Source organism: Clinocottus analis, unplaced genomic scaffold (assembly GCF_023055335.1).
Source record: "Clinocottus analis isolate CAN_PGR_092001 unplaced genomic scaffold, fCliAna1.0.p SCAF_25, whole genome shotgun sequence".
Classification (NCBI taxonomy): domain Eukaryota; kingdom Metazoa; phylum Chordata; class Actinopteri; order Perciformes; family Cottidae; genus Clinocottus; species Clinocottus analis.
Genome location: NW_027175987.1, coordinates 233683 through 257045, shown reverse-complemented (window position 1 = coordinate 257045; position 23363 = coordinate 233683). Strand labels below are relative to the sequence as shown.

At 43.8% G+C, this 23363-nt stretch overlaps 1 long non-coding RNA gene across 2 annotated transcripts in view; it reads right to left on the bottom strand.

The window, feature by feature from the left end:
* The window catches only part of LOC137794576 (uncharacterized), a 43260-nt gene extending 20134 nt beyond the window's left edge, over window positions 1-23126 (bottom strand). The window contains exons 1-2 of one of the 2 annotated variants that reach the window (XR_011078317.1): window positions 23041-23126; window positions 6944-7125 (exon numbers count right to left, since the gene is read on the bottom strand). This is a non-coding gene — a long non-coding RNA (uncharacterized lncRNA). Of the gene's footprint in view, window positions 1-6943; window positions 7126-17892; window positions 18506-23040 lie in introns of those variants that run through there. The other variant, XR_011078316.1, reaches the window with a different exon arrangement.
* Window positions 23127-23363: the final 237 nt, after the last annotated feature.

The following is a 23363-nucleotide window of genomic DNA, read 5'->3' as shown; positions in this document are numbered from 1 at the left end:
GTACACAGCAACAGGGCCATCAGAAATAGAAATGAAGAGGATGGATGAATGGACAAGGGAAGAGGACATTAGACAATTAGTCACAGTGTGTTTCCCCAGCGAGGTCAAACACGAGCATTACAGCACCACTTGTTTTTAGAAGGCGCAATACAAGAGTTTATATCATTTATAAGCCACTACTAACAACAACTGTAGGGTTTGCCAGCTGCACTGAACACCAGAAGGTTGATTGAACGGCATTGCTGCAGCAGTTGTGTCTCATTCTGGAGAAGGTTCACAACCTGGCAACACACATTACGTTTTTGGAGCTGAAACGTTTCGAAAGCTACTTCGATTAATTGATTCAGCTGTAGCTAAAGCTAGCTAATTAGCTAAACAAGCTAACGTTCGCGCCACGAGTCGCTGACAGCCTTTTTAATGTTTCCAACCGGCTCATTTTCACAAAAGAACAGTGTAACATAATATTTAATAATGTACTTACACTCTTGCTCCAGTACAACCTTCTAAATATGAATATTACAGCTAAACTACGCTGCTAAACTATGCTGCATCAACTGATGAGAGAATCCACGGCTTGACAGGCCAGCTGTGATTGGACAATCGGTTTTTTGAGGGCGGGGCTTAGTGAACATGTGAATTCTTTTTTTTCTGACATTTTATAGATCAATTAATTAATTAATTGAGGAAATAATGCAAATAAATAGCTGCAGCCCTAGTCATTTTTATGTATGCATCTAACTAGTGTATTATTGATTATTATACATGTTACGCATGGGTTAATTATGTATTAGCATACTTAGCTATCTCTATAAAGGGTACCTCACAATAATAAAAAATAAATGCAAAGAAGTACATCTGGAAAATTGGTTTTGCACACATACTTTTTATGCTCCATCATCCATCTGTGCAGGGAATACAGTTTCTGCATTTCCAGTCTTTAAAAGACTGTAGCGGCGGCTATTGTCCCTGTTTGTAAAAGGACTGGAAATGGCTTTACGTGTGGAGTACATCCTGTCTTCCATTGTTACTGCTTTCACTCTCCTCTATAAAGGCCTGCCTGCACTCCAGGCTAACAGCCAGGCAAATACACACAGCGGCACATTACAGAGCCATACCTTCCCCTCCCTTTGTGCTCAGTAATTGCCACAATGCATCTTCTCGTCTAGCTAATTAAGTGAGTCTTTCCCATTGTCTCCCAATACTATCACCTCTTCACACAGCCAGAGAGAGAGAAGCAAAGATGGAAAGAGCAAAAGGTATAGAAGAAATACAAAAGCAGGAGTCCAAATAGAGAGAGGCTGAATGACAAAGGCATGTGTCTGTCCAAGTAAATGTTTACCTGTTGAAAAACGGTGCCTGTTGTCTGTGTTTGCCCGTGAGCTGTAAACGGCGCATTACGGCTTTCAGACGTAAATCTTCATCCTCAATACAGTAATTTGAGGAATCATGGGGAAAGACACTTTTAGGTGCCGATGTAGCCCTTAAAATCTGACCTTCACTGGTCAGACGAGACTCTAGAAGACTGTTTTCACATTACTGAAATGGGGAAAAGTTTGTCTGCGCTCACCAAAAAGTTGAGTTGAACACAGATGTCACAACAACTGTGAAAGCCAATGACAATGCAATTTTTAATGTATAGATGTGTGGTGTGAAAATAGACGTGACAATCGATTTTTTTGTGACTTTTTTTGAGTGAAAATTTAAAAAAAGAATCAGAATATTAGCTGATTCTTAATTATTTTTTCAAGGTCATTTGAATATTTTTTTATGAAGCACTAAAAAAGATAGTATTCAAAGTAAACATGTTTATATATATATATATATATATATATATATATATATATATATATATATATATATATATATATATATATATATAAAATTGTGTGAGGCTATAGCTTTATGGCCTTGCTCGTCGTGCACAAAGAAAAACAAGAGCTGCTACTGTAGTTTGACCATATAGCACAATATGAATCTCAAATTCATTCTCATAATGAAACCCTCACAGGAAGTAATCCTGGAGCAGGAGTGAGCCTGGTTTTTTTTTTAACACAAATTGCCGTCCAAAAAAAAAAATACAAAGAAAATAATCATTTTACTTTGAGGCGTTGCTCCATCCCATAACTTTCACAAAGATGTGAATTTGTTCGAGAAGGGCCCTGAATTCCACTCTTGTGTATAATACACAGGATATTTCCTAATATCACACCATGCATTGCGCTGTCTGTTGCAATAGGCTGTATATGCGCTTCAAACCGCTGTGACTTACATCTGTGCACAGCTGTGGAAGCACTTTGTGGAATCCATAATGGCCGAGCAGAGCAAAGTAAAAACCGGTGCTTTTGTTTTCTTTCTTTCTTTTATATCTGCAGACCGTTTTGCGCGGCTAACCCGAGGAGTTTGAACAACTGAGTTATTGGACGACGGAGACAAACAGACTCATCTAAATTCCACTTCTCTTCAGAGTTGCTAGGAGAGCCCCCCCCCCCCCCTCCTCAAAAAACCCTGCACACACTGGCCTCCATGCTCAAGTCCACTCGCTGACCTCTCAGGCCAGACACTCTCTTGCCAAACCCCCCCACCCCCCAAAATCTCCCCTGAAAAAACAAAAAAAAAATCCCCTCCCAACCCTCAACCCCTCCTTGAACCTCCACCTCCCTCCCCCCTTCCCACCCTGAACGCCTCTCCTTCCCACACTCAAGTTCCTGTCAAGGCCCTGACAGACAGACAGACAAGTAGGGTGACATCATGGTGCAGAGAGGGACAGAGGAAGGGGGCTGCCTGCCTGTCTGCCCCCCCCCCCCCCCAGCACCCACACAATACAGCAGGGCATCTGGCACCGGGGTGGTGTTGGGGGAACCGGGTGGGGGTCTGTCAGGACAAAGCGTTTACATCCCCCTCCCCGGAATATGATTATAGTTTGTAAATGGCGGCTGAGACGTAAATTTGTGAGGCGAAGAAAGGGGCTTAGATGCGGCGGAGGGAGCGTGGGTGGATAATAGAGTTATGGGTGTATACAGTGAAGACACCAACAGATATATTAGTCCGAGCAAATGAAGGGGGCTTTGGAGTGGGGGGGGGGGGGGTTCATACGTCTTCATGGGGAAATCTGTGCCAGTGTTCAGCGGGAAGACAGTTTTCGAAAAGCTGCCAAATCCTCGTGTCCGTTTTCATTTTCCACGCTGTTTCCGTTGAATTTCTTTTCCCCAAAAACTGAAAATAGAAGCTGTTTAAAAACGAGCAGCTTTAGCGGTGATCTGCGTGTGTGTGTGTGTGTGTGTGTGTCACTTGCAGCGTGTTAATTTGCAGGATCCAAGACGAAACAATGGTGCCAACAGGATAGAAATCAGTGTGTCATAATACTCTCTCTCTCTCTCTGCAGCGGCCCCCACCTCCGTCTCCGTCTGAGAGGCTGTCTACTCGCTGTGTGCATACAAGTGTCTGTGTGCATACATAAAATAAATGAGCTGTGCGCATGCATTGTGCGAGTCCACAGGCCCAGTGTATATATTAGAAATGTGACTTGACCCTGGCAGGCTGAAGCAGGGATTCTGCGTCGCACTGGGCGTGGGAAAAAGGGGAGACCTCTTTTCACAGCTGCTCCGGCCGTTGCATTGAACCAATGGAGGCCCCCGCCGTCCCCCCAACCTGCCTCCACCGCTAATGCTCCCTTCCCTCCCTCCCTCCCTTCCTTTCCCTCCCTCCTTTCCCATTCACTCTGCAGCCTGCTGCCTTTCAGGGGACCCCCCCCTCTCGCCCCACCCTCCCACCCCTCCGGAGCTCTGCTCGTCACCCTGCTGCACCCCACCATCACAGCCACCACCAACCTTTAATACAGCCACCTCGCCTTTCAGCCAGTGTGCATTGAGATACCAGGGGCCTCCGAGCTTTAAGGAGGGGAAGAAAAAACAACGCAGCTAAGTGACTAATGATATGAAACAACTTCAACCAAACTATTTCGCATATTTGTACTGACGCGCCAACACTTAACATATGCCCACTAAAATCAGACCTCCTGTCTCATTTCTTTTTTACTTTCACCTCATGAGTTCCCCCTTTGCTTTTTTTCAAACTCCCTTTTTTTTGTTCTTCAAATCCAATTCCATTTTTACCTCACTCCTCTCTCTCTTTCCTTCTCCGAGCCTCGCTGCAGACAGACTTTAATTTATGTTAACATACGCCACCACTCCACACTCAGTTACCCCCCCGCCCCACGCTCTCCTCCACCACCACTCCCACACACACACACATTCACCACCACCATCCATCCAGTGTATTCATTTGCAGAGATTTATTTCCTATCAAGCTGCATAATGCAGAGGGTATAATTCAAATCAACTTTTAAGAACACCCAAGCGGCGCAGTTTATGTATACAAATCTAAAAAGCCTTTGCGAGAAAACAAAAAAAAAAGAAAAAGGAGAAAATTCCCAGCAAACAGCAGGGTGTTAAAAGCAGATTGGCAACTTTAAGAAGCAATGGGAGGCCGGTGGGCGTTTGGTTTTGCCATTAACGATAACCTATTACTGATAAACCTCACAATCAGCCTGTTTAAGCACACAATGCGAGCTTCATTTGTTTCGGATGCTCTTACTAATCTGACAGTATAACCATGCAAAGGCAGGCTCGGGGTGGATACACACACACACACACACACACACACACACACACACACACACACACACACATGCAAACTTTAAAAGGTCACATAATGTGGAGAATAACTCCAACATATTCTCATGGGCGGCCCCCTTCGTGCTGTCGAGCTACCCTGCTGATCCGCCCGGCGTGTTGAGGAAATGTTGAGAAGCAGCGAGGGGGCCAGTAGCGCTCGTAGCCCGAGAACCTGAAAGACTCCCATCTCCCTTGGCCAACACGCCATGACGGTGTGGAGCAGCAGTCTGAATTGGTTTCTCTGGGGCGGCGGAGCTGGAGAGGTGATGGCAAGATGAGCCCGAATGAGGATGGAAAGCGAAGGGGGGGAGGTGAAGGGGGGGAGGAGATACGCTACACTGAGGTATGTGTGTTTGTGGTGTTCGAGAGAGTTTGAGGGAATAAGAGAGAGCGAATCTGAGGTACTGTAAATGAGCGGATTACCCCCTCTCTCTCTCTCTCTCTCCCCCCTCTCTCTCTCTCTCTCTTCAAGACTTTCCATATATACATGGAGAGTGCTCAGCTGTGGAAGCAACACTGCCACGTGTGAAATCACACACTTCCCATGTACGAACAACTGCACGACGCATGCACACACGTCGCGAGGGTAAAAAAAAGAAACGAGGCGCGAGCGCAGGGCCCGACGTGCGCTGGCTCCTAATTGCTGTTGCGAATACAAAGAGGATGTGAGGGGTTGTCACTTCTGGATTGACGCGTCTCGGCGTCAGATTGGAGCCCGTAAGCTACGCCTCCACTTCTAAAGCCCCTCGCGTCCAACCGAAGCTTGTTTGCATCGATTTATCTAGTTTTGTGGATATGATATTGACGAAGTAGACCGGCAGCCCCTTATCGAGTTGAAGCAAACGCGAAGGAGGTTTAAGAGGTGGTCGAACGCTATGGAGGAGGATAGCCACAGGCTGTGAAATCTCCTCTGATCTTCCCTTGTCTGATTCTCAAATGCAACTCTTTCTCTGGGGGGCCATGCTGATATAGAAATAGGCCAATGTCACAGAACGCTCGTCTAACCCTGGAGGGAAATAAAGAAAAGAAGAGAAGAAAAAAAAAAAAATCTCTTCTTCTGTTTCTCCCCGATGACGGACCTCAATCTCTGCGGATGGGGCTCCGTCTCCCTCTCCTCCCCTTCCCATCACTCCCTCCATCACTCCGTCTACTTTGTTCTCGGCAGGAGGTTGAACATGCACGAGCTGAGCGGCGTCCTCGGCCTCGACGTGCCCCCGCTACGGCGGCTGTTAGGATAGCGAAAGGTAATCTTTAGTCGTGTCAATCAACACCGAGGGGGGAAAGCGAGCGAGTCCCCGAGTTTCCAGTTTCATCCGCCCGTCATCTTCTCTCCTCCGCGTGAGATAAACACGTACAGCTCACGAGGTTTCGGACGACAGGTTAGCAGAGTAGCTATATGACAGCCGGGGCCGAAAAAGGCTCTGGTTTAGCACAACGCATGTAGCAAGATAGGTTTCGTGAACAGCTAAAGATCTGTTGCATTACGACAACAAAGCGGCACTTCGTCTTCACAATAATCGAGCAGAAGATGGGTGAACTTCACAGTGAACTTGCTGAGGGTAAGGCGTTGGAGTCCGTGCTACATGTGCTCCTTGAAAACTGCAGCAAAATGAGACGTTAAGGTATCTTGGAGGTTTTTACAAATACAGAAAGGAGAAACCAAAGCCAGAGATGTGTCTCTCTGCGTGAGCGTGGGCGAGGGCACGAGGCCTCCACAGAGAGCAGAGGACAGAAATCTGTGTCAGAGGGAGGGAGGGAATTAAAGGAGTGAGGGACTTAGCCACCCTGGCAGTCTTTCCACATGAGCACACCTTGCGCACACACCAGGCCAAAGCCCCTCCACTTCCTCCCCTCTTTCTCCCCTGCAACCCATGTACCCTTAAAGGGATAAAAAAAAAAGAAGAAGCATGGACAAAGGAATTAAAATATAGATTACACAAGTGCCCACCCTGCGTCTTATCTGCCAAAACCGAAGAATCTAACAAATTGGATCAGGCGTTTTAAAGCAGGGGGCGAGGGAGCGAGAGAGGGTGAGGAGGGCAAGCGAGAAAGTGCATGTAAAGAATGAGAGGCACGAGGAGATGAATTATGATGACGTCAGGACTTTTCTAATTGCACATTTGTATTGAAAAACAATGCGACTGGTCAGACCTCGAAAACAAACAGTTTGTTTTGTAATTATTTGAAAGCACTAGTTGAAGTTCAAGCGTGTTTTTTAGTGTTTGGAGAGTGAGGAGGAACACAGAGGAAGGTTATTCCTGAAGACTCACCTGTATCTTTGGATGAAGTCTTGTTCTGATCCACTCTGTGACCTCTGACCCTCAGAGCACGAGGTGGCGTGTGCCTCCTCTGACCTGATGTCCTGCAGGTTCTCACTCAGGCCTGCAGAGTGTGTGTGTGTGTGTGTGTGTGTGTGTGTGTGTGTGTGTGTGTGACTGCACTCCACAGATTCCTGCAAAAATAAAAGAAATGGAGTTATAAGAGAGAGTCCATACCTGAAGCAGGTCGCTATATTTATTGTTTTTGTCTCAAGCACAAATGTATCTCACACTCAAACCGTCGACATTGATTTAAAAAAAATCTGCTTTTATCTTGAAATTCTACAATCAATAACATAATGTTACCTGAGAGTGTGCGAACAAGACTGTGGGTAATTTGACTCAAAGATAAAATCGGAAATCATAAATTAAATGTGTCAAATTCAAGTGGTAATATTGTCTGTATAGAAAAAGGGAAATAGATACTTTGGTAGCCGCTTCTTCATGATGATGAAGAAATACATAACTACAGTCTACATGTATAAATCAAACTGGAATTACTTCAATTAATGCCAATGAATATAATTTGCACATTTATGCAGTGAACAAAAAACATAATTAAACGCATCCAAAATGGAATAATGAAAACATTGCGTATTGAAATATTGGAAATAATGCGACAGCGTTATATTGTTGGACGTGTGGAAAGTTTCTCGCATTTTTTTTCCAACTGTCAGTGGTAAATTCATGACAATACCAATCTCTTCAACGCACACAAAAGCACACACACACGCGCGCGCGTGCACACACACACACACACACACTTCACAAGCGATTACACAAAATACTCAAAGATTACATCCGCTGAAACCTGATGTCCTTTGCGAGTTTAAAGCCTGCACGTCAGCCTTTCAATTTTTTTTTTCTTCTTCTTCTTCTCTTTCCCTTTGCATGGGTCAGAGGCTGTTGCTAGGCTACCAGACCCAGAATTCATAAGTTCAGAGAAAAGGTTTATGTCGGCCGCTGCAATTCAAGGTAAAAACCATAATAGAAAATTGATAACGCTGGAATATAGGGACTTTGGCGATATGGAATCAAATAGACTGTGAGCCATAAAGAGTTTCAGATCTGATTCAAAAGTGTAATAATAGCGATAACAATAATAATAATAATAACGACGATAATAATAATAATAGTAATACTAGCAGTGCAAAAAATTGAAGTAAAAAAAAAAAACACTTCTCCAAACATTTTAAAATGAGGAAACTCGTGGAAAAAATGTCTTCTATGAAGGACTCTGACTCATAAATTCAGTAATTTTTCGACATGAATTGAAGCAGCTGGTGTCAAAACACAAGTCGCACTTGGGTCTCGAGCAGAGTCTCACGGTCAAGTTGAAACATAAACCGTGCAGCCGGATTCCAGATTGTATTCCCAAAAAAAAAAATATATATATATGTAAATGTTGTGATCGACATGCTGTGATGTCTGTTGTGCTGACAGAAAAAAAAGTAAAATAGACAACGACACACTTAAACACATGCAAAGAAGAAACCGAGCAAAAACATCTCCACACACACACACACACACACACACACACACACACACAGCTCTGCAATCTAGTGGCCAGGTGTGACACACAGGAGATAACATCTACAGGCCGGTATAGTGGACGAGCAGCGGGGCTGTGCGACCTGAAACAATGGCTCTGCTGTGTGTAGGACGGCTGCTTTGTTCCAACAAACAAAGCCGACAACACACACACACACACACACACACACACACACACACACAGCACCATATGCCACGAACGGGACTGCAACATGAAAATATTCAACGTTATCAATACAGTGCAGAGAGAGAGAGAGAGGGAGAGAGGGGGAAAGAAAGGGGGAAGAGGGGGAAGCATCCTGACATATCTTTGCTTCAGCAGGAAAAGCTACAGACATGACAGGTTGGGTAGAAATGCACAGCATGCATGCATAAACGCATGTCCTCTCCCACTCTCTTATCTCCTCACTTCCTTTCCTTCCACATCATTTTCAGCCATATTCTCGTATTTTTTTTCTTCTTTTTTTTTTATATATATAAACGTGTTTGTTAATTCCTCCGTCCTAACAGCGCGCAGGATAAATCAAAGCTGGTGAAAAGAAGGAAACGTCAAATAGACGTTTTAATGGAGTTATCACATGTGTGAGACAATAGGAAGTGTAATGCAGCCTTATGGCAGGTGTTGGCGGACTAGACGGAGACTAGACTGGGCTCCATCTGGTGTGGAGGGCCTCCTCCTGTCCTGATGGTGCAGAGGGCCCAGACAGACATATATTAATGTGGGAAAACCGACGTCTAGCCTGCCTCTCAGACTGCATTTCAATCTCAAAGGGCTCTCCCCGTATCCTCCATTTATTACCCCTCAGCAATGCATTAATTTCTACTGCGAGCGGGGCCAAAGCCGGGAGGGTGGTGCTGTCTGCGCGCACGGCACGAGACGCCATTGTCGAATCAGATGGAACAATGCTGTATTATTAATGCTTTAGCTTAATGTCGCAATTAAAGCCTCAAAAAGAACAGAAGGGGCGCGCATTTGCAACAACAAAAAAAAAGAAGAAACAATTGGGCAAATTCTGCACACGGATAATTCAGACATTAGGACAATTTCTCAAGCATTGCTCGCAAAAAATTTTTTTTAAATCACCACATCAAAAATGATTACCATTACAAAGACCATGTGGGTATTCCAGTGTAGGTGTTGATTCTGTATGCAGGATGATTGCAGCTTCATCTGGCTAAATCTTAACAACTTACGGTGCCGGAAGTCTCATAAAACCACACGCTGATCACGGAGATGGAGACACTTACATGTATGCAGCGTGCACTTTATTAAAGTAAAGTAATAAAGTGTGCGCCGCATACATCGTAGTGCACCGATATCTCCTTTATCACTTCTGTGTATTCCAGAAATTGCCTCAATGGGACCGTTACCATTTACTTGCCCCTGTCACATTAAAATAGAGCCACGTATCCTGTGTTCCCTCGATGAAAACATTCATTTGCAGCACGCTCTATTAAACGAGAAAAAGTACAACGGTGCGGCTCATACCGACGGCCTCAAATTGCCATTAATATCATAATTACGTTAGCGGCTCACACACAGCATTGGCACATATCCACAGAACGTGAGAGAGCTACTCCCGTGCTAGCTCCTTTCTGCACCTGCCCTGCTCTGTGACGCAGTAAGCCGGGGCCTATAGTGCTGCTGCTGCTGCTGCTGCTGCTGCACACTCACACATTCACCATGCAGAGCATCGCCGCCACACACACACACTCACACACACACAACCGCTCTGGAGCTGTTTAGTAGCTAACACAGAATTGGCATTGGTTTAAAATTCAACAGGCTCGCCCTCCCTCAGAGTGCGACCTATCACTCAGCCGGACAGGCAAGCGCTTGAGCCCGACAGGAGCTCCTCTCTCCGGCTGGGATGGAGGGAAAGGAGACGATGTGCAGCCCAAAACAGCCTTATATTAAAACAGGACCGAGAAAGCAGCCGGGTCTCTGGGCGACCCGGCCAAACCCTGCCCCCCCCCCCCCCCCCCCCACCTTCCCTCCTCTTAACATCGCCTCCAACATCTCTGCTCGGCCTGCTGCTGTATACATCAGTCACGGATATGCGCACTGTACAACAATTGCTTTACATTTACAGCCCATTTTCAACACTCATCTACTGTATTCACGTAATACCGCTTTAGCACCTGACTGTGAAATTGTACGTAAGTGAGTATGACGACTGTAAAATTACAGTACATCGCTGGAACACAGAAATCTGTATTCTGCTTTTACAGTAATAGCCTGTGATGTCATTTCACAGCATGAATACTGTGGAGTTGCAGCTGTGCTGCCAGCAATACACACGGTTGTATGACAGATATTTGCTTCACAGTGAATGATTGGAGAATATATGTGTCACCAACGACGACCTGCTCATCACCAAATAGCTAAACTATTGCCCAATGTGTGCACGTGTCCCTCGGCAGTGTGAGGCCATCGTTTTGCTCCCCCCCCCTCTTCCGTGTGCACGAGGCCTGAAGCTGCTGTTAATAAGCGCATCAATCGAGCTAAATCCAGGGATATAAGATGATCCCGTTGACAAACACCCAGCGGATCACAACAGTGTCTTCCCCTCCACCTCATCACCTGTGACACATGCCTTTGACGACCTGCCACACCTTCTCCAGATGTTTGCTGTGCCCGCTGCGCGCCACCAGAAACCCTGAGAGTGGGATCATTCCTCACTGCATGCAGCTGTGTGTGTGTATATATAGCACAAAAAGATGCATCCATTGCCTGAAAAGCCTCTCAGGTGTGACGTAAAAGTTTTTTGTTTTTTTTAGAGACAAACTTGCAGACACAAGCAAGTGCATTGCTTTTGATTGCTGCAGCTCTTTCCTATTTCTGACTACATACACATGCGAGGCCAGCAGCAAGAGGGATATGGGAGCTATACTGGTGGACCACGTGACCCCCCACGAGTCGTCCAATCAGCTGCTCGTTCAGCTACAAACCGTGCTCACCTCGCCTCCTGGTTATCGGCACCAGCTAAGTACACAGGCATCAGGAGGATCCAAATAAAACATGCAATGCATACGCTGCCTAACTTATATGCTCCGTAAAGAGAAGGGAGAGGCAGCGCTGCCGAGTAGCCCTCCTCTTCCTCCTCCTCCTCATCCCCATCATCTATGAATGGAGCCTGTCTTCGGGTCGCTAACTGTCACTCCACGCATCCCCCGTGAAAGAAATATATTGCTATGAATCCGTTTTTCTCTCTCTCTCTCTCTTCATCTCTGCACCGGTACACGTCCAAAGGGAAGCATGGAGGCGTTTCTCGGCGCGATGCACCGGACCGCCGCCGCGGGCTTCCAGTCCTCCGTTCCGGGCTGCATCCATCCATCCATCCATCCATCCATCCGCTCCGGCAGCAATCCTCCTCCTTTCCAGCACTGGTCCCGGGTTCCGTCGTGATGACTGCAGAATTAGTTTATACATTCGGTTCTCTAGCTTTATGATATTACATATACTCATACAGCTAGATAACCAAAGAGAAAAACTAACCCACGTTTCTTAAAGGGGCCGCCGCCGCCGGAGCTGCTTGTGTTGTGGTCACATGGAGCCATTGCATTCCCCCTGCATGCGTACGCCTCCTCCTCTCTCTCTCCTCTTCTTCTTCTGTTCCCTCTGTCCCTCTATCTCTAACACACACACACACACACACACACACACACACACACACACACACACACACACACACACACACATCTGCGCGCATGCACACGGCAGGTTATTGGCTATACGCTGTTTTATTATTGGCTTTTACGCATAACACGTAATTCTACAGATAAATAAAAAACGATATCTTGCTTTGGAGCAGAGCGCGGAGCTGATGGGTGATGATGGGTAATGATGGGTAACACCATACCCTCCATATATCGTCAGCAATAACCCCTTCTAGTGGTCATACACTCTCAGGTGATTGACGCCATCGTTTATATTCTTTTAAACTTCCTCCACGAGCCCGGAAGTCCTGACGAGCGTCTTTTTGCGGGGTGAAGTCATCCAGCTGCAGGATGCATGACACACTCACCCGTCACCCACGAGCACGCGGGTGAACAGGGAGGCCCACGTGTGTCCAGTTGGAGCTCCGTGGAGATGACACAACTCGACAGTGTCACTTCCACATGTCTCCCCTAAAAGAGCACCGAAGCCCCCACAACCACCACGAGACACCAGCTCATTGTTGTTTTTAAATGCCAGCTCACATCGACCCATTTCAGAGGATGCACCACAGCTTTCGTTGAGTGAATGAATCCATGAATTGTTTGAAAGCATGACATACTATCAAACAGGCCTTGTGCATTGCTGCAGCAGAGGGGCTTCCAGCTAAATGTCAACAACATGATCTAGTGGAAGAAGTCCAGCTTCACTGGATGCCACTGCTGTGTACTTTGGATTAGTTGGCGGCATGTTGACAAGTTTAAAGGGGAGGGGAAGGGGAGTTAGGCCTCTTAATCCTTTGTCATCACCAAAATGTGGTTATTATGCTCCATGCATATGCATCATCCAGGCAGCTCTAATGCTAAGCCCTTAAATCCACATTTGACTGCAGGAAGAAGTGGGAAGAAAAAAATGCAGATTCCAGATAAGAATCCGGATAAAATACTGTGATTTGACATCTTTCAAAACATCCCTCTGAACGCTGGCACCAGCGTGCAACTCACGTGACATTACAGGAACATAAAAACAGGCCGTTTAAACTGCACTCTCCCCTCAATAAATTGCTCTTAAACGCTGCTGAAGCTGCATTTTTACATTAAACAGCTCAGTGGCACAAGTCCTTGAACTGAGAATAATAAACACACACACAGCATACATACTCACGTATTCAGCCGGTGTGAAGCGGCGGTTTCCATAATCGGACAGCTTCGTGCTTCGTTATTAAAGAACACAAAATGATTTTTTTTTAAATCCACAAGGTTTTTTATAACGAGGGCCGATATTCTTCAAAGACTCAAGCCGGGATGGGAGCGTCTCTCCATACCACGATGCTCCATGTCGTCCACCACGTGGGGATGCCGGCACATTAGCGAAGACAAAGCCCACGCTGCATTGCATGAATGAATATAAATCCTTGGAGGAATAATTGAGGAATAGCGTCCATTCCGGGCTGTCAACAACAACAACAACAACAACACTGCAGCAGGGCCCGAAGCAGGAGCGACACTGAGAGTGAGGAGCGCCTCGGCTATCGGAGTGTCAGATGTGGGGGCGCAGGAAGGCGGAGGGCCGCCCGTGGGGGCCTCGGGGGGTCAGACTGCCACGGGATAGACGCGCGCTGTGTCCACGGAATTACGCGTGCTCATCGGCGCGCACACGCACATGGGTGAGCAAGCAGCGATACGAGGGTTTGGGGACGTGACGGGTGGAGAAAACACACGCCGGATGGACAGTAAGAGACTCACAGGGGACGTGTTGACATCACATGATACAGGCTTTTAAACGCTTTCCACCGGCAGAACGCAGAAAGAGCAGGTCACTGGATCTCAGCATGGGGCCCTACAGGGAGGAGGGTGTGTGTGTGTGTGTGTGTGGGGGGGGGGGGGGGGTCCAAACCTAGTGAGGGATCATTTCACGTGTCTGTAGGTCCACTAAAAAAAACATCCACCGCGCAGTAACACTATTCAGATCAATAATAAACAGCTTCGTCCCCAAATGCAGGTATACAGAGTGCAACCGGTGTGTAACAACTGCACGGTCACGTGACTTGGAAATGGCCGCGAGCGATACATCACACAGCTGGCCGTGGTTAAGGGCCCGGTGACAATGAACCATTCGTCTTTCTGTCCGCGGGAATAAGGACAGAAAAAGTTTGTTCCCATGAAGAAAACACTGAGCCAGCACAGTGAGTCACGAGCTCTGAGCAAGGTGTGTGTATTTATAGCAACCTGCAGGTTACAGCACCGGGCAGCACTATTGTGTAGTGTGTGGCATGATGTATGTTATTCTGCATCTAAATGATCACAAGTATCTTTCAAAAGGCTATTCATTGTTATGTTATATTATTTTATTTGTATACTGTGTATTTAAAAAATATCATTGGCTGGAAAAGCGTCACATTTGTGTGTTTTTATCAGCGACGTGTATCAGTAATGAACACAATACAAAGAAGCACTACTGAATATGCTTAACATCATTTGTAGTACAGTATAGAAGCCAATGTGGCGTTAGCATGTAGCCTTTAGCTGCATATAAAATAGAGAGCCATATATATATATACATATATATAGATATAGATATATCTATATATAGATATATATATATAGATGAGCTATATCTATATCTATATCTATATATCTATATATATATATATATATATAGATGTATATATATATATATATATATATATATATATATATATATATATATATATATATATATATATATGCATGCCAACATTTGATTAAAAATGATGCATTTTTATTAACAATAAAAGATGCCACCAAGGTTCCAAATGCTTAATAACGAGCCTTTCATATATTCGGTAATGCTCGTGCACGTGTGTGTGTGTGTGTGTGTGTGTGTGTGTGTGTGTGTGTGTGTGTGTGTGTGTGTGTGTGTGTGTGTGTGTGTGTGTGTGTGTGTGTTATTCTAATTTGAATTTTAATCCGGCAGTTCTTCTGCAGGCCTGCGAATAAAATGTTGTTTCTTTTGGCGGAAGGAAATGTTTCAGGGGAAAGAAAAGAAAGAAGAAGAAATAAGAGGACTTTTTTTCACGGGATTTCTCAAATGCTGACAGGAAAACTTGTTTTTCATCTTTTTAAAATAGGATTCACATCCTCAATAAATCAATTAGGAAGACGTCGTGGCGTCCGTGCTTGTTTGAGAAACATAAAATGCATGATGGAAATCTCATTTCCTTTCTTTTTTTTCTTTCTCAAATGATATACACTTCTCTTTCATGCCAAAGTCTTCTAGAGAAATACACAAATACATATTTATTAAAATATTATTCATTCTCAAATGTGTGTGAATTTAAGTGGAAAGAAAGAGTGGCTGGTTTTAAGGTCAAAGCAACTGTTTTGAAGTGTGTGTGTGTGTGTGTGTGTGTGTGTGTGTGTGTGTGTGTGTGTGTGTGTGTGTGTGTGTGTGTGTGTGTGTGTGTGTATTTATTATATAAATTATTTTGCTCTGCCTTTTCTGAAATCATAACTGTACTGTACATTAAACCTGATGGACTCTCAGCTCAGCCTCTCATCAGCCTCACGTGCATTCATGTGGACACGCCCCCTGACTGCGTCACATCCTGTCAGACGTACAGTACATTGAGGTGTGTACCATCTCACACTGACTTCCCTTGTCTATTCTATTTTATCCTATTATACTCTGTGCATACGGTGTTCTCTGTCTTCTTCCTTATTGTCCATATTTGTCTCAGAAATTTAAAGGTTAAAAAAAAACAATCAAACGCCAGTTACCCAGTAGATTCATTCATTCACCAATAAAACGGTTTTGTTTGTGCTTTTTGCTAAACACTCATGAAATAAAATAATTTTCTCTCCCTCTCTCTCTCTCTCTCTCTCTCTCTCTCTCTCTCTCTCTCTCTCTCTCTCTCTCTCTCTCTCTCTCGTTGCTGTCATTGCCGAACTTCAAAACCAAATAAAGATGCACAGGCATGTGACGCAGCACGTGCTGGAGAAAAGTGTTTGATTTCAAATTCAGATGAGAGTAAAAGTGGAGTTCAGCGCCGCTGGAGAGGAGTCTCTGTCCTTGGTGCTGAAACCCAATTCAATGAATTAAAGCGTCTGTGTTCATGCAGAGATACTTGTACTAAGTTTTAATGCGATTCAATACAAAAATACGGGGAGAAAATAGAACATAATAAGCTATAAAATGTAAGGTAATAATGCAATATTCTGATCGCATTCAACAGATACTAGACACGTTTCCCGTTTTAAGGATTTTTCAATTTAGTTATGAATTATATCACAGTGAGAATGATTATTACCATCTGAAAACTGACTTTTAAGCAGGAAAAACTATCCTGATTTTCTACTTTAATCCTTTTTTGTTGCTATAATTGTCCATTTAAATGAATCTGTATTCCAGCCGAATTTGATATCTAATGGTTATAATTATTACGATGGTATTAGTTATTATAGATACAGCGAAATTGTGTTTGCTAAAGTTAATTTGAGTTCATTTTTATAAAACAGTTTAAGAATTAAAATAGAGTTTGTTTTTTTGTGGCTTGATAAGTGTTGTGATTTAAGTCCAGTTCTGGACATTTATAGTTTATAGTTCAGGAGGCCTCCACCTGTTGCACTGTATTAAAGATAAGAAAGAAAGAAAAATACAAAGAAAAATTAAAAGAAAGAAAGAGAGAAAGTAACTATATCTCGTAATCATTTTAAAATGTTCAATTGTGCTCAATTATTTAACTTGTAAATTATATTCAAATCATTTCAATGATAAAAACGTCACATATTTTATAATCAAACATTACATTTATTTATAATATAAAACGTTATGTATTTGATTTTTTCAATAATTTGACATAACTAATCATTTTGGTCTGGGAGAAAAAAAAATGTCTCCATGAAAATATAAATTAGGTAAAAAAAATCCCAGCAAGTGTTTCATCTCTCTCTTTAGAACAGAGTTCACGAAATACTAAACAACAGCAAATAAATGAAAAGTAACTCTGTGTGTGTGTGTGTGTGTGTGTGTGTGTGTGTGTGTGTGTGTGTGTGTGTGTGTGTGTGTGTGTGTGTGTGTGTGTGTGTTTAATGGTTCTCCATTGTAGTTAACTGCACAGGCCTGATTAATTAATTTCACACTGTAGCCCAGGAGAGGATTTTCCCACAAACATGTGACCAAGAAAAGAAAAAAATACCCAAAGAAAGAAAGAAAGAAAGAGAGAAAGAAAGAAAGAAAGAAAGAAAAAAAAAGTCAACATCAAGTTCAACAACGTGCTGGTGCTCATTAGCATCACAATGCTGTCTGGGAGCACACAAGTCTCTCTTTTTTTTTTAACAAGAGGCTCTGGCGTCAAGTCCCTCCACCTCCCAGCCAAGGGGACATTTTCCCAGGCTCTGCTAACAATCACACAACTGTTTGCTTTACAAACGCAGCTCTGGGGCCACTCAGCCCGCCTCATCACCGCTCAATGGACGCTCCCGCTAATATGGGATGGAGCAGCCGGCTGCCACTCACCACTTCAGGGGTCACGATTTAAAGCACGAGTGACATTTTTTCTTGTTTTACTTCCACGTCAAAAGGGAGCGTTGCATCATTATGGCTGTATTGTAACGTCACTTATACGACAAAATATAGTCAAACATCCACATTTCTTTGGAAATTTCTACACAAATAACACATTTTTTTTAAATTAAAAAGAAATCATACTCACAAGCGATACACGTTGAATAAAATCCCGCACCTCCGGTGCAAGTCCACGCAGTATTTTTTTTTAACGCAACTCAAGACCTAGAGTCCAGGGAGCAACCCAAAACGCTGCACGCCCTCACTGACCGGCAGTAAGCCTGCACACTGAGTGGATCCAAGTGTGTGTTTGTGTTTTTAAAAACAAAATGTAAAAAAAAAAAAATGCAATACTTTCACTTCAAGCCGAGGCCGAGGTGACGCTGCCGCCAGCAGCATCCTCTCCCGCATCCCGACACCTCCTCACAGCCTCGGATGACAGTGTGCGCGGAGCTGCTGCGTCGCTGGTCCCCTCCCCTCTCTCTCTCTCTCTCTCTCTCTCTCTCTCTCTCTCTCTCTCTCTCTCACCCACACAAGCGCGCGCACCGGCGGCTGCTTTGGACGACGTGCACAGAAACCCCAAACGCATTTCGCAGCACTTCGTGCCTTGACCGTTGTGAACTGGTGTCCATTGTTCTGTGAGAATGACGCGGCGGCTCCCTCTTTAGTCGAACCCAGCGTCGTTGTTTTTTTTTTTTGTGTTGCTTTTTGTTGGCATGCATTTGATAGACGCGCGGAGCGACGTGCACGTGCAGCTCACGGCTGCAGCCTCTGTGGCTGCACGTCGGTGCAGGAAGAAAGTGGGAGGAGGAGGAGGAGGAGGAGGAGAGGCACTGAGGACCTTCTCATAGGGAGGCGGACACGGCAGCATTTTTGGATTGTGTCGCGCGGTGGGACGAGTGCACGAAAACAAAAAGACTTTGCTCGATGCCACGTGACGTCAAAGCATATAGCAGCTTGGCAGAAGGTGTTATCACACATGTGCCATAGCAGATACTAACACTCTTCACCCCCCTGTCCCATCACATCAGCTGCACAATGAGGTCCGCGTGGCACCGGATAGAGAGAGAGACAGAGTCCGTTTTGTGCCGTCAAGCCGGCAGTGAGCGAGACCTCTATTGGGCAGATCTCCCAGCGTGCACCTTGCTCACCTGACTCAACAGCTTGCAGGAAGACCGAGCCAAAAACGAGCTATACTAGCCAGCGTCTGTAGATTTAAATATTGTAGTGTCCTTATACGTAAAGGCTGGCAGGAAGAATACAACAACAAAAAAATATGCGTAAAGGTGAAACGGATTCGTGAGAGATGGAGACATTCACAGAGCAGCACGCAGCGGCGGAGTCTGTGATGCTGCTGCTGCGGCTGCTGCTGCGCGCTGCCGCAGCAGCGCCAGGAGAAGCGATGCTCGCTTCCCTGGATCTCCTGCGGGTGCACGTTGCTTTTTACGTGGTGCGACGTCTCCTTCCTCCCTGTGCGTAAAGGAGCGCACGGTGGATATACATGTGCCCAAATGTTCAACCATGAACTGGGTAAAAGAAAACTGGGCTATACTGAGTCAGTAAAACAGACTTCAGCCACGCAGAGGAGAGTCAACGCTGCGTGCAATGAAACTATATGATAATTGTTCACGCGCTGACGTCAGGTGCCAGGATAGGTCGTTCCACATGTGAGGTCCAGTGCGCATGCGCGAGGGAATCACGGCAGAGGCTCTCAACAACACTGATTTGTGTTAACTTACACTGATGCGATTTATAAGATCTTTATTGTGTTGCATTTATGTGAAGAAGGTTCTTAATCTCAAATGATGTTTTAACTAAAAAATAAAAATAATACTGTGTGCATTGTGTGTGTGTGTGTGTGTGTGTGTGTGTGTGTGTGTGTGTGTGTGTGTGTGTGTGTGTGTGTGTGTGTGTGTGTGTGTGTTTCCAAATGACAATTTAGGAGACGTACATATTGAGTACAAATTCTACGAGGATCAATAGGAACAATTTTCTTTTAGATTTTTAAGCTCTTATATTTGTTGGTCCAAGCGATAAGTACAACAAATAAATTATCCAAACACACCATCCAAGAATAAATAGGTCACACTCTATCTTTATTCTACTTTAGTTAATTCCACGTTTTAAGGCAGCATAAACAAATATTATTATTTCATTTGTTTATTATTATATTTATTTTGAAATTACTATTATTATTATTTATATTAGGCTTTCACTACACAGTCTCCACTTGGTTGTAACTGTAGTCTGACACGTGTAATTATTACATTAAGTATACTGTATTTATTCAAAGTGAAGCTTAAATTTACAAAAACAAGACTTCAGAAATATGATATTAACCATATGTTCTATCTTCAGCTCTACATTTATTTTACATTAAATGACCAACAGCTGTTAGTGAAGCTCTTATAATATTAACACAGTCAAGAGAGGCATGCTATTCGTCCATCAGGATCATTTATTTACGACCTGATAAATGAACTGCAGCCACGGGCCTTCACATTCAAACAGCTGTGGGACTCAGGATGAGCAAACTGTTGTAAAACAACTCAAAGCACATCGTGGGAAGTGACAGCAGCACACTCAGTGTCCTCTCCAAACCAAATCAAACAGCTCAGTGACGGTGAAGACCATCCGGGTGAAACAGTGACACCTACCGGCGGAGACGCGACACTGCAGCGCAGGCCTGCGCGGGTCTGAATGGCCTAAAATCCAAACTGCACACCGAATAATCCTCCATAAAACCTGATCATAACAATATTATAGAAACGTAGCCTCTGAAGTTAATGCAGTCTAACACGTTTAAAACTCTCAAACCTCACAGACAAAGTGTATCTGATGCAGGAAGTGTTTTTTTTTCTAAATGTGCTAAATGTGTTCAAACGCTGATGAATTTAGAACAAGTCTGAACCGACAATGAGTGAAATGATAGCGTGGGGCGTAATGGTACATATTTTATTGGTATTAAAGTCCCTATATATGTGGGTATCATCGAATAATAACCAGGTTCAGGCCCGCGTGGTGGTGGAATTAGAAGAAATCATTCTATAATCGCACAAATGTGCAGACAAGAAAGTGTGATTCACCTTGAAATATCGAGGCACGTGGAGGAGAAAACATGTGACAGTATACGACGGTATAATGAGAATGGTATTTTAACAACAGGATATCATTAGTAATAGTCTCCCTCTCTCTCTTGGAGATGTAATATAATGTGTAATAATATTTTAAGGTGTTTTAAATTCATAAAAAGAGGAGGAATTGCTGTGTCTTTTATTTGCTTGTGTTTTTAGGCTCCAGCATGACTGCGTTTCTCTTCATGAAACGAATTACACATGTAGATACAGGATACTGTATACTATACTGTTCTGAAGAGATTCCCCCCGGCTCTAAAACATGAATGATTCTCACTGAAATTATTTCGATATAATTTTAGATTTTTTTTAATCGGATCGTCAATGAATCCTGTGGTTTGATTCCAAAGTACTGAACAAAAAGAAGGTGCGCTCTTATCTTAACATCATTCTGATTTATTTATCCATAAGTATACAATTCAAAATGTTTTTTATACATATTAAAGGCCGATTAATTCCAGAAGTATGAATTTTAGCAGCAACAGACAAACACACATTATACAAAGTGTGCGCTATAAATACATTGTTCTTTATAAAATACATCATTAATACGATTTTAAGTTTTATTTATTGGTTTTTAAAAGCAATGAAACACAAAGATCAAAGATAATTCAGCAGAAATAAACATTTACTGGATAAAGATCACTAATGCAACTTTTGAATTATTATTATAATCTTATTTTGTATTTTTAAAGTAGATTTAAAACTAGAGTGTTGCTCCTCTCCCTTTTTAAGACTATCAAAGAGAATAAAGTATTTATTTCTTGAATAAATTAATGCAATAATTCTCTCTCTCAATCATTTATTAATAAGTGGCACATGCAGGAATAATTCCTGTTGTATTTATCAGAGCTGTCATTCATATTTTCTAAAATATTCTTCAGTTGTAAAATATCTACACACGTGTGTGATCATGTGACATGTGACCATTAACATTCACGAGAACAAATACTTTGTTTGAATAGTTTAAATTATAATACACAAAAATTGAATTAGTTGACACACACACACACACACACACACACACACACACACACACACACACACACACACACACACACACAGATCTTAACTCACAGATCAAACAAGCTTCCACCTAAAAAAAATCATTCATTTCCGTCAGATTCCCGTGACGTGGTCATCCCGCGTGACCACCGAGGGCCCCGTTGGGTTCAGTCGTTAATAACTGACCGATTCAAGTGGCTCACTTCTGGGAATTGTAATGGCCGCCCTTCAAAGAGGCTTGACCTGGAAGGTGTCAGAGGTCACGCACGAGGACCAGCGGGGAGCAAACTCGTATCCTTCACTCGTGTCACGTTCCCAAATGATCAAGCTAATAGCAGTTCATTGGAATAAGTTATCACTTTGTGGCGGAAGAGGTGACATGAGCTGGGATTTTAAATATAGTGGAATTGGAAACAGATGTTGAAGACTAACACTATATCGCTGCCACACGTGTAATATTCAGCTATCCTTCTGAGGACATTTACACGTTTTTAAGAGCAGCAACAGCATATTTCTCTACTGAAACTCCCTCAATCTATTTCTAGTTGGTATTTATTTATGCTGCTGGAGAGACACTTCACAGATCTGATGATATGTTCATAAGGACGTGAAGCCTCATTGCTTTCCTCAAAGAGTGCTGCATGGAAGCATAAAAAAATGAGGTAATTTGGCAACAAATATCACAACGAATGCATTGTCGTCACGTCACATAATACCTCAGCAGTCATTGTGCTGCACTGCAAATCCAATAGAGAAAAAGACACTAATGAAGGAGTCAGTTGGAGAGTGAGGAGCACTAACAGCCTCCAGCATCACGCTGACATGACGACATGCTGCTGCACTCAGTTTGCCTCGTGCACACGCCTTCAGCAGAGAGCAGCACTCACACACGTATCAATAAAGAAATCAGGGAATAAAACCTGCAGACTCGTAAAAAAAAAAAAAAAAGAAGACCTCACAGATGCCACGCATGCAGAGCATTGCGTGACGCGCTCAGGCCTTCGGGCGAGAGACAAGACAGCAGGTGTCATGAACAAACCTCACTTTCATGAGCAGAAAGCACCAATAAAAGATGGAAGGAGAGTGTTTAAAATTGACTGAATCTAAACTGTTCCAATTTACAACACAGATGAAAAGTGAAGAAAGCATCAACTCACACTGCAGCAGCTTCTGGTGACGCTCAGCGTGTCGAGGGAGGAAGAGAGAGAGAGGGAGAGAGAGGAGATGTTGGTTCATTCCCCGCCATGTGAAAACAGACCGGTGCTCCCACTGCTTTCCTGGTTTAATTGGGAACAGGCTGAAGTTTATGCAAATGAGCGCTGACATCAGTCTTAACAGCCTCCTCTCCATAAAGGAGCGGAGCAAAGGGCCAAAGTCGCGCCTCTTTTCCCAGGAAAACTCCAGCGGTCAAGTTCAAGCGCGTGAGCGCCGATAGTGCGCGCGATTGTCATTCACAACACGTTAATGTGCGGGAGGGGTT